The 17,497-nt window shown below is 33.8% G+C and overlaps 1 protein-coding gene across 5 annotated transcripts in view; it reads left to right on the top strand.

The window, feature by feature from the left end:
- Positions 1-15,090: 15,090 nt before the first annotated feature.
- The window catches only part of LOC129748421 (calcitonin gene-related peptide type 1 receptor), a 473,124-nt gene continuing 470,717 nt past the window's right edge, over positions 15,091-17,497 (top strand). For all 5 annotated transcript variants that reach the window (XR_008737725.1, XR_008737726.1, XM_055743043.1 and 2 more), the window contains exon 1: positions 15,091-15,852. The gene's annotated coding sequence lies outside the window, so the exon portion shown is untranslated. The remainder of the gene's footprint in view (positions 15,853-17,497) is intronic.

Genomic DNA, 17,497 nt, shown 5'->3' with positions numbered 1-17,497 from the left:
GAAAGTGTTGAAAATAATGTTAACTCCTTTCCATGAAAGATCTACCTTTAAAAGGTCAGAAAGGTGGTTGAATAAAGGTCTTATGCTTCAAACAGCATTAAGTAAAAGTGGTGTATCAAACATTAACTTAAACTGCAGAAAAACTGCAGATATATCAATCAAATTTGATAAATCAAACAGGAACAATTTTACTTTCAACAAGAGTTTGTTGAGAACTGATTTAGCTACGCAACAAACAAAAAATTATTTGTTTCAAAAATTTACATACTTTTCTTAGGTTTTATAAAAGTTCAACTATGGTAAAATCCGTTTGCACTTGCCCTGGTGTATCTGAATTCAAATTAAGATTGAAATTAAAAAAAAAAAACTTTGATGACCGTTATCCTCCTCGGCGGAAAAAATCATTATTTTGAGGTTTTGTATGATGTTCACATGAAATTTTTTTAAAAAATATTCATACCACCGTCGAATCATGAACAAATTTTTATCTATCCATGTAATTTTTGAAAGTCTGCTTTTAAATCGATTGTAAATGAACAAATAAGGTCAGTAAGTTTAAATCTTAAAAAGTCTTAAAAAGGATTTAAACCAAAAAAAAATAATAATAGAAAATTGATGTGATATTTTTTGTTCACCTTTAAAATCTATTTCTTCCCATGATTCATTAGGTTACATATGATATCCATATTAATTTAATTTGCACTTCTTGCTTTAACAAATAAAAGTAAATTAATTTGCCATATAAAAAGTTGCCATTCATACCATCGCAAGTACTGTTTGGCATCACATCAAGTTATAACTTATAATTATTATAATTATAATGTGTCTTCTCTAAATGTTCTTAAGAAGGTATTTAGGTACCAGATATGTTTCTATGATTTTTACAAACCTTTCTGCATGGCAGTGTTAACCTTCCAAAGCCGTTCGCGAAATATACGTTTCGGGGAAATTTGAGTTGTAGTTTGATTTCGTTCTCCTGGATGTAAATGTTGATTGATTTTGATGATATTATATACATTGTGTAGGTAATTTATTCTTATTACTCAACATTTCAAAATAAAGTCGGTATGTATTACCAGGTTATCAGAAACTGGTTCAGAGAGTAAAAAAGTCCGAAAAATCAATTTTATTTTTAAAATACTCATAACTTCTGACAGCGTTTCTGTATTTAAGTGTTTCATTGATGTTTGAAATCGTAAAGAATCCATCTATCCGACAAGGTATAGACATGATGGAGTCCAATGAAAGTTTCGACCGCTATCTCAGATCTTCCGGTAGAAAAAAAATCTTACTTTAAAAAAACGATATCCAATTTTGGCTTTGCTTAGCTGTATTTCATTTCCCAATGAACCGATTTTCAAAACTTAAATTTTAGTTTTTTGTCGTTAATTTGATCATTATTTTCACAGAACATACTTGGTCTGTCAAAATTTCCAGTTTTCCAGTATATTGGAATGATGAAAAAGTTGTTTGAAATGAGCGCTTCGGGTCATATTGACCCGAACAGCTTGGGAGGGTTAAGAAGGGAGGAACAAAGAGAGTTTCATAAAAAAAGCGTTTTATAGCTTGAAAACTGATTAACGAATCATGGCTTCCATACAAGTTTGTTGACAAAGATCGGGAACATATCAAGCAAAAGGAAGAGAGATTTTTAGGTACGAATAAATACGAAAACCCTTGAAGAAAAGAGCTAAAAGTCTATATAATTAAATCATCTTTGTATTGAAATTCGAAACTCCAGTTGCAGATCTCTTTTTGAAGAGTTTGCTTTTACATTATGTTGAAATTTGCTTGGAAATGCTGTCTAGGAAATAAATCCAAATATCAAGAATTTTACAAATATAATTTAAATTGTTGGAAGGTGTAGCAATGCACACCGGGTCAGCTAGTAATTTAGTAAATTTTGTTCTCATTCATCAACAACAGATTATTCTGTCAGTGTTCAGTGTGTGATTTGGCGTTTAAGATGATATTTTATTGAAATTTGAATACTGAATAGAGTATTCTAAGCTATCAATGGTGTGAATGTGAATCAACAATAATGTTATCGAATAATAAGGACTATTGATCGTGAGGTCAGGGATGCCAGATCGAAGGAATCGAAGGAATTAAAAAATATTCGAGCAATCTCTTGAATAATAAAAAATTAAAACTTAAACAAGTGTTCCAGTTCAGAAGAAACTGAACAGAACATTTTAAAACACTGCCAGTGTATACCTGTCATATGATTAATACCAGTTTTACCATTTTAAACATCTTTCTGAAGAACATACATTTACAAATCGAGTTTTAAAAGGATTTGATAAGAATTTATTTATCATTTTTCTGTCTCAAGTGAATAAGTTTGTTTCTTGACTTTCTTCTTGACGTGTTCCGTTTATAATACTGGATAAACTACAAAAATTCTTTATGGTTCATGTTTAACCATGTTTAAAAATAAAAAGTGAGAACTTATGTTACAGTAAAATCTGTAAAGTATTGAAATAATTCGCAGATTTAGGGCAGAATATTCAGCCATAAAATTCTAAACATGAGATGTAAAAAAAAACAAGATTTCATAGAAAACCTCTGATTTGCAAAAATGAATTTCAAGCTCTGTAAGAAATTAATATTAAATCAACTATAATTTATTCAAAGATTATGTAAGATTTTTCGATCATGTCTGAATTTCGTTTAGGAATTTGAACGTTGGTTGACTATTTTTGACGAGGTGCTTGATATCCAACTTCATCAACTGAACCGTTTACACACTTCCATCAAATTTTTCTATCGATAATTTTAGAAATATCATTATGGAAACTGGGCTTGTGATAGAGCTCAGTTGGCAAGTCAGTTGCGTCCTGAGCCAATGTCCGTGAGTTCGAGTTCAAGAGTAAACATCGATCACAGTTGTACCGGATAAGTTTTTCAATGACTGTCCGCCAACTGCATCTTTGATATAGGTAGCGAATGACATAAAGATGTTGAAACGACTATAATCTAAAAAATCATTGAGTAAAGTTTAACATTTTTACGTTTGGAGCCGAAGAGCCGCAGCTTCACCTCTAAAGAGCCGCATGCGGCTCGCGAGCCGCAGGTTGTCGACCACTGTGTTAGGGAGATTGAATATATGCATTTATAAAATTGTATTGCCCACAATAATGAACTTTTCAAAACGTGGATGCAAAATGTTTGCATTTTATCGTGGACAAAAAATCGTATATATCAAAAATCCAAGGTTGAAAACTCTTTTCAAAAAAACACAATGACTTCATTTATTTGCCAGAAAATTAGTTCAAATAGTTATTAGGTTATTATAAATATTCAGAAACTCATTTTGAGATGAAATTTTCGCGCAGCTATGTAGAGTTTTAATATTTTTGATGAAAATAATTTCTATTCTTTCAAACAAATAATTATGTAATAAAACAGATTTGTTACATTTGAAAATTAAAAAAAAAAAAACATTCGAATAAACCATTTCAATGATAGCGTCCGGCATCCCAGCTTTGGCAACCGGCTGGAATCGGTAACATGTGAAAAGCATTTATCAACCAGCTTGTGATATAGCTCAGTTGGCAAGACAATTGCTTCATGAGTTCGTGAGTTCGAGCCCAAGAGTAAACATCGATCACAGTTGTACCGGATAAGTTTTTCAATGACTGTTAGCCAACTGCATCGTTGATATAAGTCGCGAATGACATAAAGATGTTAAAACGACTATAATCGAATCAAAAACAGAAAAAAAAACAACCAAACATAATTTAATGAAGAAATAACATAATTTTCCCTCTCAACTCAAATTCAATCAGTGGTTTGTTGTATCTATCCAATCGGTTTATTTTTATTTTACTTTTAAAAACAATCATTCCCATGATATTTTTTGCATTTTAATGAGTATTTTTTGGTATAAAATCAAAGCCACTTTATATTTACGTTGGCACATGAATCTTGTGCAAATTTTATGTCAACTGGCATGATGTGTGGTTTCCCTGCAGCAAAATTTGAAGTAGAAAACAAGGCTGTTGCAAGAAGAAGATTGAAAGAATATGATTATTATCAACCAATGTTTGGTGGATTTTTTTTCTCTTTTTAAATTGTTGAGAACAAAATACATTAAAGAAATAAAAAATTCATGTTAACATTTTTGTGAATTTTTGAAAATTGCTATTTTATCCTGTAAATCGATCATTTCCAATCTAGTTTACCATTGCGAAGTGGTGAATATGAATTCGGGAAGCTCATAGATTCGTTATGAAGATTTTTCCAGACCTTTTGCAAGGTCTTTTGATGACTATTCCTATTAAAAACTTGTTTGAACTACATGACTACTCATGAGTGATTTGGAAAGAGCAAGAATGTCAAGGACTTGTTTTTGGCATGTTCGAAAATTGTCTAATTTTGAAAAAAATCTTGTTCAAACCAGTGTGGTTGAATTGAAACAAATGACACCTTATGGCGGAACGACTTCAATCATTTACGATTTTATTGAAAAAGAATCAATTGTTTTCAAAAAGTAGCGTTTTTAGTTTTGAATGTAATAATAAGATCATTGAGTAAAAAAAAGATTAATTTAACACGAATTTATCGTCCTTAGTACAATTTTGCAAAAGATACTCTTTTTTATGTCAAAAGCTTGAATACAAAACAAAAACTGTTACAAGTGAGTTTGGATTAGATTTTATTTCTTAGCCCTTGAAAAATTAAATTGAATATCGTATTCTTTTTTGTTTCATAAATGTTATGTTTTAATAGATGAGCAAGCAATTTGTTTGCTCAAAGAATTTCAGTAAATAACTGGAAAAAAAATCGAAAAATGGTCCTTAAATCCATCTGCTGAAGACGTTATTTAGGTATTTTGAAAAACCAGCAGAGCGCCCAATATGATCCTTTTTCTATTCATTCGTAATGACATCTTCAATTAAATCACTGTCCTCGTCTTAGTGATTAACCCTTTAAATTTTTAACCAAAGCGCCCGTGTTACACAAAATTTATAATGCAATCTACACTGAAAACCTTTTTTTTTAAATTATTTGCAACATAGGTCCAACGAGGTGTAGCGCTACAAATTTACAATAAATTTCATCGTTACCTGGCTTTCGAAAAATTAAATTTTTTATCGAATCGTTTGGTGTCGTTCAACTTGGCGCCACGTTAGTGTATCTAACCCTGGGGTCCGAAAAGCTTCTTTTTGGTCCAAAACTTATGAGTAAATTCGAACTTTTAAGTTAGTAAGGGAATATTGAATATTTTGACCTGAAAAATCAACATCAATTTTGTTTCTTCTGTGGAACCAAGCCTGTTTTTGGTTCTAGTGCCAATTTATAAATTCTGTAAGAAAAGTTTCCGCTAAACAACTTTGTCCAAAACTTCGTATCTTATTAGGCCAAAAAGTTTTTAAGTTGTTTACAGGGCTATGTCTTTTGCCATTGAAATGCAATAAATTCAACTGACATCACTGCTGGGTGCTTAGCAATGTATCGCATGGCTACTTTCGATGCAAAACTTTGCGAGGCAGCAGCAGTCATGTCAATTGAATTTTTTGTTTTTCAATGCCAAAAACAAACCCCTTTTAAACATCCAATAACTTTTTTGCCTAATATGATACGGAGTTGCGATTTCAAAAGAATTGTTCAGCGGGAAATTTTCTACGAAATTTTTGAAATGGCAGCAAAACCATTAACAGGCTTAGTTCCACAGAAGAAACAAAACTCTCGCATGAGCTTTCATTACGTCGTATGAAACAAAATTTTCACGACGATTTCGATCTCCGCTGGATGTAATTTTTCGGGGTTTTTTTTGTTGATTTTGTTCGGTGATGTTTTAAAAAAAAAAAATCGCTAATTTTACGTTTCAGTCTACTTTAATCGATCACTCTCAGAAACTATGTGTGTTACAAATAAATGTTGAATTTTTTTTTGAATTACAATTATACAATATTTTTGGTCTGTTCAATATATTCTGGATGTGAAATGTAAATTTTGAAGTTGTTTTCTTCACTTATTACCATTGCAGATTTAGCTGAATTTTGATGATATTTCATACGACGTAATGAAAGCTCACACAAGAACTGATGTTGATTTTTCAGTACAGAATATTCAATTTTCCCATAAAAACTAGGGTTTGATAAATTCAGTTATGATCCCAAATCGAATCAGTCTGCTTGGTGTATACGTTCAAAAAAGCTACTTTCGATAAAATTCGCCTTCAAGGTTTCGTGATACGAAAAATTCCCGAACCCCTAAAGGCTTTTGATAACATAGAAGTTTATGCCATGTCTGTTTATTTTGTTTCGTGTATTCCTGAATCGCAGTTTTACTGGTTTAACGCCAAAATATCCGCGTTTAAGTTAAATAGCAAAGCAATCTGCCGAAGCTCAGACACTTCAGAAATGAATTTGTTTTCATGAAAAGCTAATGAATTTTAGTTTAGACATATGTAAGTTATATTGTAAAATATTCACATTTTAAAACTGAAGACTACTTTTAGCTGGTTAATACATAAAGGGATACCTTTTTGTTTATTTGTTCCCATCTAGAACAACCTGTTTGAATATTAAAAAAGGTTAGCAATCACTTGAGATTATTGAGATGATACTTCCTACTGATAAGTAACATACAGGACAATGTATTTGAAGACGTGATTTAGAAACTTTCGTCCAAAGTTTGCTTTCATCAGAATCCCGTTACACATCAGGAACGGCTAGAAAATCTAAACTAAATTAAACCTATTATATTCAATTTGAAAAAGTTTAGTTTTTGTTAAAATCTTTTGCTTGTGAGTTAAATACATTTGTATTTTTCTAAATCTACTGTTCTTCTCCATTCCGACTGCACCAAATGCATCACACTATATGAAAAAATAGCATGGAAAGCAATTTACTGTTCATTTTCAGTCAAATAGCGATATGAATAACGGCAGAATAGTAATGATTCCCTCAGTTGCTTTAAGTCTTGCATGAGAATCGGAATGGAATGCAATATTTAAATTTTAAATAAAGTTTTACATTAATGTTTATTTACCCTCAATTGACCCATTTTCAATTTGAACTAATTTGTTTAAAGCACAAAATTAACCTATCAATAATACTATGAAAAATCAGTTAGGAAATTAGGCATTAAAACTTGAGTCCTTCGAATATCTAAAACAGTTGAACAGCTCATCCACATTTCGCCGTAATCGTTTAACGCAAATTGGCTGAAATCCGCTTACATCGCCTTGTTGACTATACTTTAAACATTTTTGCAAAAAAGGTAAGAGAAACGTTTATTCGGCAAACATTTGCTTAGTTAGTTGATGGTACGGAGGTAACACAGAAGCACCATTTTAGAGCAACCTCGAATCTTTCTTTTATCAGCGCCGCGTGCTCACCTGTGTTGTGTTCAGCTGTGTGCTGTGTTGATCCAGTCAGCTTCTTTCTTCTCCTACTAACTAGAAAAGCGCCAACGCTTGTGATATCGCTGGGCGACGGAGTTTTTGCAAAAGGTGGTTGCAGAATCCGATCCTTCTCGGTAGGGACGCACGGCAGAGATTGTGTTGTTCCAAATCTCTTATCACAAGCACCACGAGGAGATTAGAAGTAAACAAAGTCCGTCGTCGTAATCGTCTCGATGCTTTCACCGAGTCATGCATATGCATACCTATAACTCACCATTCAGAAGTGCTGGAATTTCAAGCCATTGATATTCTGGTCAAATAAGTGTGACTCGCTTTTCCGACCGTTGGTATGCTGCTACAGGACCATTCATAAGTAATGTTGCACTGCATTTCGTACGGTCGCAGCATCCGGCGAAACATATCTCTTGGGGAATGAGTGTACTTCAATGTGATGACTGCGTATCGCATGGTTCGTTTCATTCATACGAGTTCGAAGACACATACTAGGAATTCAAATTATTCACAAGGTTTTTTTCCCTCTCTTTAGATTGATAAAATTCTTCACAAATTTGGCACGTATAGGGTAAATGTACCTGCCCTTGGCCCCTAAGGTATGGTTGACTAAATTTACCATGATTGTAGCCTTCCTGTAATGTGTACCTTAGAATGTACTTTGACAATATGATTGCTTGCTAGCCTGAAATGCAGTAAAAATATGTCCTAGCTTCAAAGCTATGGATAATTTGGGATAAATACGATCAAACTATCACTTATCACTAACCACTAATCATACTTCCACAGCCAGAAGTTATGTCCCAGTCCCGAAGAATAATAAAAGCATGTTATCATTCTTCTTGTCATTATTCATGTACATATCTAATAACTTTAATATAAAAAAAACATTAAAATTATCAAAACAAAACGGTCTGGCCAACTGTGGGGCAGAGAACGCAGAGATGTCAGGAACAAAAAGAAGGAAGGAACGTGGACCATCAGTACCATACGCTCCGAGGGGAAATGTGTTGGAAGCACGCTGAAAAGTGCTCCTTGTTGATAAATCCGATCAAACTATTGATTAAAATGCTCTTTATTGTTGCCCTTTCTGAGTTCCTTAAGTTGACCGTCTCCAGAAAAAAACTTGCCTCACTAATACACTCAGAAAAATACTATTATGTATGCCATAAGATTCTCTTATGAAGTGGCGCCATAAGAAAAATCATTGAAATTCATAAGATTGTCTTATGACGCGAATGAATTCTGAAGATGAACGCCTATTGCAATGAGAGGTTGTTGCTTTTCATAAGAGGTTCTTATGGAAACAGTAAATCACTTTCTAATAAGAATAATTTTAGATATTTCATTGAAAACATTATCTTTATTGTTTGCCAAATTTGTTTGAAATCAAATCATTTATGGTCACCATCAGCAGTGCATCAACAGACGCTTCCATCAAAGTTTTTTTTGCCGCATCCCAATCTTCGACCTTGTTAGATCAGATAGCTGAAAAGTTAACAAAAATGTATTTCAAATTACTAATATGTCGCTCACATCAGAAACAACAAATCGGACTTACCATTCCGGAAATGACAATATCATTTATCTTTGAAGTAAAACTATGAACTGGCGATTGCTTCGTTCTGTTAGATGATGAAAAAACTGTTGAAATGAACGAATGTGTTCATTACTTTCACACAATGCCGTTTCTTCTATTTTTCATAAGAACATCGTATGAAAATTGGAAGAATTTCATAAGACTCTTATGAAAAATTGTTTTACACTCTTAAAAGCGGTTCATAAGATGCATCTTATAAAAATTATAATAAGAATTTGCCTGAGTGTACAATAAAGGTCCCTACGAATTCGTTCATTACATCCCCAAAGGAACAATGTACTGTATTGTTTTCAAAAAGTCGGAAGTATGAAATGTCAATCAACTTTCAAAATTGATGTGCATTCATAATTCCAATCTCTCGTTAAAAAAATCTTTCTTGTTCATTTAATGGTTTGTTTGTTTGAAATTTCTATTGTATCGATAATAATCCAAAACAAATAGTTTCCAAACTATTTAATGGTTTACATGCATTTGTTCATTGACCAAGCAAATAAATCGTTCGTTCAATTTTTAAACATGCAATCATGATAGATCAGCTTCCATTGATAAGTTAACATACAAAAGTGAAGGCTCAAGTTTATTTTCTCCCCAAAAAGTGAAGGACAGACATATTAAAAACCATATACCATATACCATAAAACTATATACCAATAGGACCATGGCAAGAGGCAAGCTAAAGCTCAAACTCATTTTTTAAATCATACATGTTTAAAATGTCGCCCTTATTAATTTTCTAGCAACCGTATGCGTACACTCGGTGAGCAAAACAAGAAAAATGTTCGCTCACTCCAGCCTGATGGAAATAGGTTGCAATTTGCTCGCTCGTTTGGGAATTATAGGAATTGGAGCAAAAAGTGAATTCAATAGCTGTGTAAAATTTTGCATCTCACTTGCACTCATATCAAACCATCACCCAAACTCGGCAGCGCTTCTATCGCATATTCATACGGAAAACAAACGCCATCTCCTCCTGCTGATGCACAGTGATCCGTAATCTAAAACCAACTTCGTCAAAATTTCATTTATCCCACAGAATCATTTCAAAAGGAACCCTCCACCCTCCTAGGAGTGTTACGTAATAGAAGGAAGCCTCCTTATCTCGCTCTAGCAGAGAAAAAAGAAAAAAGGAGAAAGTTAGTAGACTATCAAGGACTTCAAAGATTTTTTCAATATTTGCTTTCAACCCTGGGATGAATAGAGGGTGAACTAGTTACAAATACGAAGATTTTCAATAATAAAAGCATAAAATATTGTAGAAAGAAAAATTGTAAAAATGCAGAAAAAAGAAAAAAATCTTTCTGAACCACCTAAGGTTTTTGCCAGAATCGAAAACATTTTTTCATCACACTTGCATAGAACGATCTTTCTTTTTCTAAAAATCCCAATCCACCAATTTGAGCATTTATGCTTGAAATTTAATTTAGACTGTTCTTCATCGAAATGGATTCCTCATTCCGATGTTCACAAATCAATCAACACACGTTTATCATCAAAACAAGGTACAGTACATTTTTGAATCAACAACTGCATATTTTTAGAGCGAAGAATTTTGCTTTTTCAGCAGAATTTGTGAGCTTTTGAAATTATCACTTCGAAGTTATGCACATTTTCGGGGTAAAATAAATAACTTCATCTCAATACTGCCATGGACCAATTGCGTAAAGAAACGATTGAAACCTCATGCACACAGCAAATTTACACACGCAGAACCCAGTTTGAAATACATTCACAAGCAGTTTAAAAACAACTTCCAGCGATTAGTGTTTCTATGGACTTCCTGATACTTTATACACTTTACATACTTTCGACAAGCTTATTAAAATTATACTAAAAACAATCAGTTTTTTTTTAAAAAATCACTTCTTTTCATGAGCATAACTGTTAGGGTTAAAAGAAGGCAAATGTCCTTAATATTTCAATTTAAAAAAAGTAATGAGTAAACACAGCTGAATTTTGCATACAAATATGATAATGATCTCTTCTTAATAAAAGTATGATAAAAATAAAGTTGTCGTTAAAAAAATCTGTGTTCCAAAAAAACGCTTAAATTTCAGATAATCATCACGGTGTCATCATGATCGTGTGTTTGTGAGATTAAAAAATACCATTTATTTCACTTTTTCACTATCTTTCGATGTATTCTATAAAAATGAAGAGTCTAATTATATCATGAATGAAAGCTGAGCACAAATGTTAAGAATGATTTGGATTCGAAATTTGTTTACAATGATTATCAAGATTCATGTGTTTGTTTGTTTTTAATTCCAAAAATCATTGTTGTCTCTTTCATTTTTGAAATTATATGATAAGTGAAACAGATTTTTTTTTCAAAAGCTGATAAAATAATCGTAATAACAATTTCAGTGTAGTCATAAAATATCTAAAAAGTCTGAACAAACTGATGCCAAATTGCAGGGAAAATATGAACGTATGAAAATAATAAATAGCACAAGGCAACAAAATTTACATTTTTCGAGGTGCAAAGAAATATAGAGCTGGCTTAGGCTATCTAGGGGATGTTGATTCCAAATATGCAATTAGTTTTCTGTAACAGCTCTTGTTTTCAAGATAACTTTAGAAAAATGTTAACAATTCCTTTCACTTTGTGAATTTTTTTTGGTAAAACTATAGTAGGTTACAAATATTTTTGAAATAAAGGACTAAATTCAATGATCAACTTCTCGAACACAGACATTAATTTTGACTTCTGGGAGAACAAGAAAGTTTTATTATAGTTTATTTTTCCCAATTCTGCCAAAAAGGGGAGTTTCTTTTGAATTATAAAAAAAATCCGATTTAAATCTTAGCTATTTCTTAAAACATAAGTCCAACCGTTCTGCAGTCTTCAAAAAAGTTCTTAAATGAGTTAAAACCTTCAATACCAGATATTCATAAACTTTCCCAAGCGGTGTCAGAAAACGTTATAGTGTTATCTTTTAAAATTTCTGTAAATTTTAGAAATTATATTTTCAGAAGCGATTTATCTCTGAATTATCAAGACAGAATCTGTGGGTTTGTTCTCTATAGACTAAACCGTCTTAAGAGCTATAGAGCTGAAATTTTGGATGGATGCTCATTAGGACCAGGAATGATGAAAAATGTTTCCAGATTTTCGGATGACTCCTTCTGAAGGGGTTCGTCCATACAACACAAATATGGTTTTCGCGATATCGACGTTATTTTTCGTCGGATTGTGATGAAAATTTGCACATGAAGGTTTGGAGAGGTGGACAATTGATTTCAGGTATTGAATTTTAAGTCAGGGATCGTCAAAAGGGTCGTCTTTATGAAGAGTTCAGTATTTTTACTATATTGATGTTATAAGTTATAATGCATTGGATTGAGATTAAAATTTGCACATGAGAGTTTAAAGCAACGGGTAATTGATTGGAGGAGTCAAGTTTTGGGTCAGGGGTTGGCAAAAGGGGTCGTCCATATAAACTGTTCACTGTTTTTACTATATTGACGGTATTATACATCGTATTGAGATGTATGGTACACGGAAGTTTTCAGGAAGGCTCAATCGATTTCCAGCTTAGTTTGGAGGTCGGAAAAAGGGGTCGTCCATATTCATTGTTCACTTTATTTGAGATATTGTCGTAATTATATATCGGACTTTTATCATAATTTGCACATATGAGTTTTACAGCACGAGTAATTAATTTCAGGTGTCAAATTTTGGGAGAGTGGTAGGCAAAGCGGGTCGTCCATATTAATTGTTCAATGTTTTTGCAATAATTACGTTATTATGAATCGTATTGATATGAAAATTCATACACGAAAGTTTTTAAGGACGAGAAATCGTTTTCTGATTTCAAATTTTGTAATAGACGTCGTAGAAATGGGTAGTGCGTAATAAAAGTCCGACGTTTTTGTAATAATTTCGTTACTATACATCGGATCGACACAAATTTATACATGAGCGATTTACAAGACGGATAATCTGTTCCTGACTGCTGATTGTTTTTGTAATTATTGCGTTATCATGTTACCCAACAAGACAAAAATTCGTATACGGGTGTTCTTTTTGACGGTCTCTCAATATCTTATTTTGAGATTTAGTGTGACAGACAAGCATAATGGTATTTTAAGCAACAGCGTTGTAAAATGCATCCCATTTATCATTCAAGCTCAAGCTACTCATTACATTTTAGAAGTTAAAAGCGAAACGGAGTTCGTACGGGATTGGCTAGTATAGACTGTCTCAAAAATCATAGCACCAAATGTTAACGGTCATTTTGAATCGCATATTATTTTTCGAATTTATACGTCCTCCTTTAGTTTACATATTTGTGTACATCATAACATAAAAAAAAAAAACATTTAGTTTGTGATTACATTTCAAAATGTGTGATCTTACTCCGGAGAAGAGAAAAAGTATCGTGCACAAGTGATGAACTGTGAGTAGAATATCATTGAGAAAATTGGTCAAAGAAGAGGATGTGAGCGACGGAGCTGTACGGACAGCTATTAAAAAATATGATGATCATTGTACATTTGAAGATGAACCGAGAAGTGGTAGAAAATCTGGTCCTGTAAGTGCTACTATCGACAAAAAAGTCAGGGATGCCTACAAACAGAAACCATCGGCTTCCGTTTGAGATGTGGCGACGTCTAACGTGATGCGTACAAAAGAGCGACTTGATCTCAAGGCGTACTGGAAGCAGAAAAATAACTAAAAGGAACCGAAATCAATCCGCTTCTGTCAAACCAAGAGCCTGGAAACTGAATAATTCAATATTTTGCATAAGATCTGGGTGCATTATCATGAACTATCAAACCTATGTATGTGAAATTCGCCTATAAAACCTTTCCTGAGCCCAATATTTCACTGTTTGCAAGGACAAGGATATCCTCGATACGGTTAAGGCCGTTTTCACCGAAAAATTTGGCAAGAAGATGATAGTGTGGCAGGAAATTTGCAAGTGCGGCAAAATATCTAGCCCGCACGTCACATCGGAAAAAATGAAAACCCAGCACTATATCAAGGTATGCCCCCAGAAGCATTTATTGTCGATAATGAAGTAGCATGATGGACTCGCCATATTTTCGCTGATATGGCATCATGGCATTACGCCAAAGACACACTAGGGTGTTACAAATGCCAAAACGTCTGTTTTGTGCCAACAAAAATTGATCGGTTAAATTGCCCCGAGGCACGGCCAATTGAGACTTTTAAGGCTTTGACCAAAGCAAAGCTACGAAAATACATAAAATCAGCTGATGACATCGGAAAATTTTAAAAGGATTGGCCAAAAGTGGAGAAAAAGGTGGGTAATGCAACTGTGCAGAAGCTTATGAGTCATGTTCGAGGAAAAATGCGAAGTCTGGCTTATGTTTAAAGGTTTTTGTCAAATAAGAGCACAGTGTTGGGTAGGACACAAATAATGATAGTGTGCCTAATAAATGAAATTTAATAAAACAAATTTTTTTATTATTTTGAAAGTGTGCTTTTAGTTTCTGGAACAGTCTAAAATCGAAAAATATTGAAAAAAGTGATCAATCTTACTCCGGATTACGGTACTTATGTTTTAGTTCAAATTACCGGAAAAACTACCAAACACCATTCATTATCCATCCGCAGGTGGTTATCCTAGTAGATAGACACCAGCCGAAGGAAACTTGTTGCGCACGCACGTGTTCGGCCTGTTCGGTTGTTGCATCACCCGCCATTCCGGTGGGTGGCTGTGCAACATAAACACCACCCTCTGCACCCCATTTGAAACATAAGTGCATCTCACTCCAGCGACGCACGTCACGTAACATTACCTTCCTACTTGGTCTGTGGTCTCTGCAACATTGCAACCTTGATACTGTTGCTGATACCTACTACTTGATGCATATCTTACCCTCGGGTCGGGTCTTACCGTTTCGTCGTCGTGGGGTTTTGTCCAGTATGAGGTGAAACACGTGAAGAAAAAAAAAACACAACAAAACGGTTACCCGAATCCGAACACTGGTAGATTCTGTTGCTTGCTCCACTCAGCTGTGTTGTGCTGCTGTTGTTGCTGTTGCTGCTAGACTCTGTTTCACACCGCACTGTGTATCTGAGATCTGATGAAGCCGCGCGTCCAAGTCGATGGTGGAAAGCACGATATTTCAGTTTTTCCTCGTCTGTCAGTGGTTTCGCATCACTTTCGCTTCTGTTCCGATGTTTGTGCGGCGGAGTCCTAGCAGCGGCGTGTTTTGAGTTCTCCTCCAGTAGTCGGTCGTTCGTTTGATTAACGTTGTCGGTGGAAATTCGCGCCGGCTCTTGCGTACCCGCTTAAGCTGGTTGGATTGGAACACACGATTTGGGATTGGGGAAGCATTTCAACTGCTTTATTTTGCAGCGGGCGCCTGGTGGTTTATCAAATTTGGGTATGCTTTTGAAGCTGTGGTTTTAGTGGTTTCGCCCTTGATGAAGGAAAATTGAAAGTTCAACAGTTGTTCACCGTTTGCCGATTATTGCCGGTGGTTTGTTGTCGTTTCGTCCGGGTGTTTGTGTATTAAAGAAAATGTCTGGTGGGAAAATCGAGATCGGTAATAACAACTACCTGCTGATGATGATGCCGTTGTTTGTCAGCGGATTGGCCGCACAAGTTCAGTGAAATTTTGTTGAAGCTAACGACTTTCCGGCGATGAGCACAGCAAGTGCTTAGAGTGAGATGATTTAAGTGACGGTGGAGCAACACGTGCGTCGCCGTTTAAAAGGGTTTAAGAAGATTTATATTTTATTAATGCGGCTGCAGCTGCCGATGGGATTAATCGAGCGTGGCTGGGCTGGATCAGATGGGAAGAAAGCAAACCATCCACAGCTTGCACAGATGTGATTACTTAGTCAAAAGTGCTCTCGAGTAGAATAGTTAGTAGTGGGATGGATCATCCCTTCGATGTATAGAAGGTAAGATTAATGAATCAAAGCGCTAATTTATTTAGCCAAAACCATCAATCATGATCGGTCATCAATTACTTAAGTGAAATCAGTGTAATTTATTAGCTCTAAGTTAATTCGCATTCATCGTGATTTCCAAAGGTGACTATTTATGTTAATCCATCAGTGTATGTGTAAATGATAAATCAAAATCTGATGGAACACAAAAAAAAATCTGAATTTAAGTCAATTAATTCAAAGACAGAATAGAATTGCAAAAAATTAGATGAGCAGTGCACAGCATTTCAAAAGACAAACTGAAGGTATGCAAATGTTTACTTTTCTGAAGAAAAACTATACCTTCCATTCTTTGTCCATTCTGGAATGTTTCTGAGATGAGCAAATCTGAAAAAACTGAGCAATGTTTGAAGGAATTTCTATCATATGCATACCGTCAAACAATTTTTATTTCAATATACTGTAATAAAGTTATCATTGAATTATGAGAAATTGATGATGACATAGTTTTTAATATCGTGAAAGAGTTTTTTGAAGTTTTTGATGGTCATGAAAAGTTTAAAAAATCGAGTAGTAGGTAGATGTACAAGTTTTTACATTTTTGATGCCATAAAAAACTTTACCTAGTATGACGGATTGGCTTAATGATATCACCCCCAAACTTTATATTGCTTTCATTAGCCTACACCAACACTGTTGGTGTATAAATACCTTTTGGAAAACCACAGAATTTTTTTAAATAAATATTTTTATAATTCAGTTAGCTGTCTGGGGCGAAATGCAACAAAATGCAAACAAGAACTAAATCTCATAAATCGCGTTTCTATATTCAGGGATATGATTGTTTTGCTTTATGCGTTTGTTAACATTAAAATTTCATCCATCCTGAGATTTATTTTTATGATTTAAGCTAATAGAATATTTTCTAGTATTTTTTACTCCTAAATGTATGCAGCAGATTAATACTTTTCTGTTAAAAAAATTTTTGACAGAAAACATGCAAAATTTAATTCGAACAAAACCAAAAATTATTGAAATTGGTGTTTTATGCGTAATGACATCACAAATATATCAAAAACTATAAAGTTTTAAACGTTTTCATTTGATTTTCCATTAAATCCAGAGTTTGTTGCAACTTACCCCTTTTTCTTAGTAGGGTGAAAATCGCATGTTTTTGTAAATTTAAAAATAACTGGTAAAACCAATAATTTTTCTGATTACGTCAGTTTGGTGTCCCATCGACCTTAAAACTTTTGATGTACAAGGGGTATGATTATCTGTAAGCATTGAGATTTTAGAAGCCATAGAAGTTGAAAAGTGTTGCATGTTGCCCCAGTTGACGGTATTCAGTATTAACTCTCGTACAAAATGAACGATTTTCTTAGTTTCAATACAACATTGGAAGGAGTTATGCCGTGTTAGACCCATTTTCTTTATGAAAAGTTGTAGGATATTTTATAGAATGGTCGAATTAGGATCATCGTTGAGTTGAGAAACTCCAAGGCTCAGGATCTAAAGACCTAGCTTCCACACTCTTGGAACCTTTTTTCACAGTTCTGAATGTTCCATTTTCAAATTTTAAGATGATGAGATAGTTTTTTGAAGGAAGAAAACAAATGTAAAACTTATTAGAATTATTGCAGATACTTTCGGTATT

Source organism: Uranotaenia lowii, chromosome 2 (assembly GCF_029784155.1).
Source record: "Uranotaenia lowii strain MFRU-FL chromosome 2, ASM2978415v1, whole genome shotgun sequence".
Classification (NCBI taxonomy): domain Eukaryota; kingdom Metazoa; phylum Arthropoda; class Insecta; order Diptera; family Culicidae; genus Uranotaenia; species Uranotaenia lowii.
The sequence above is the reverse complement of the archived record's forward strand: the minus strand, read 5'-3'. Positions and strand labels throughout refer to the sequence as shown.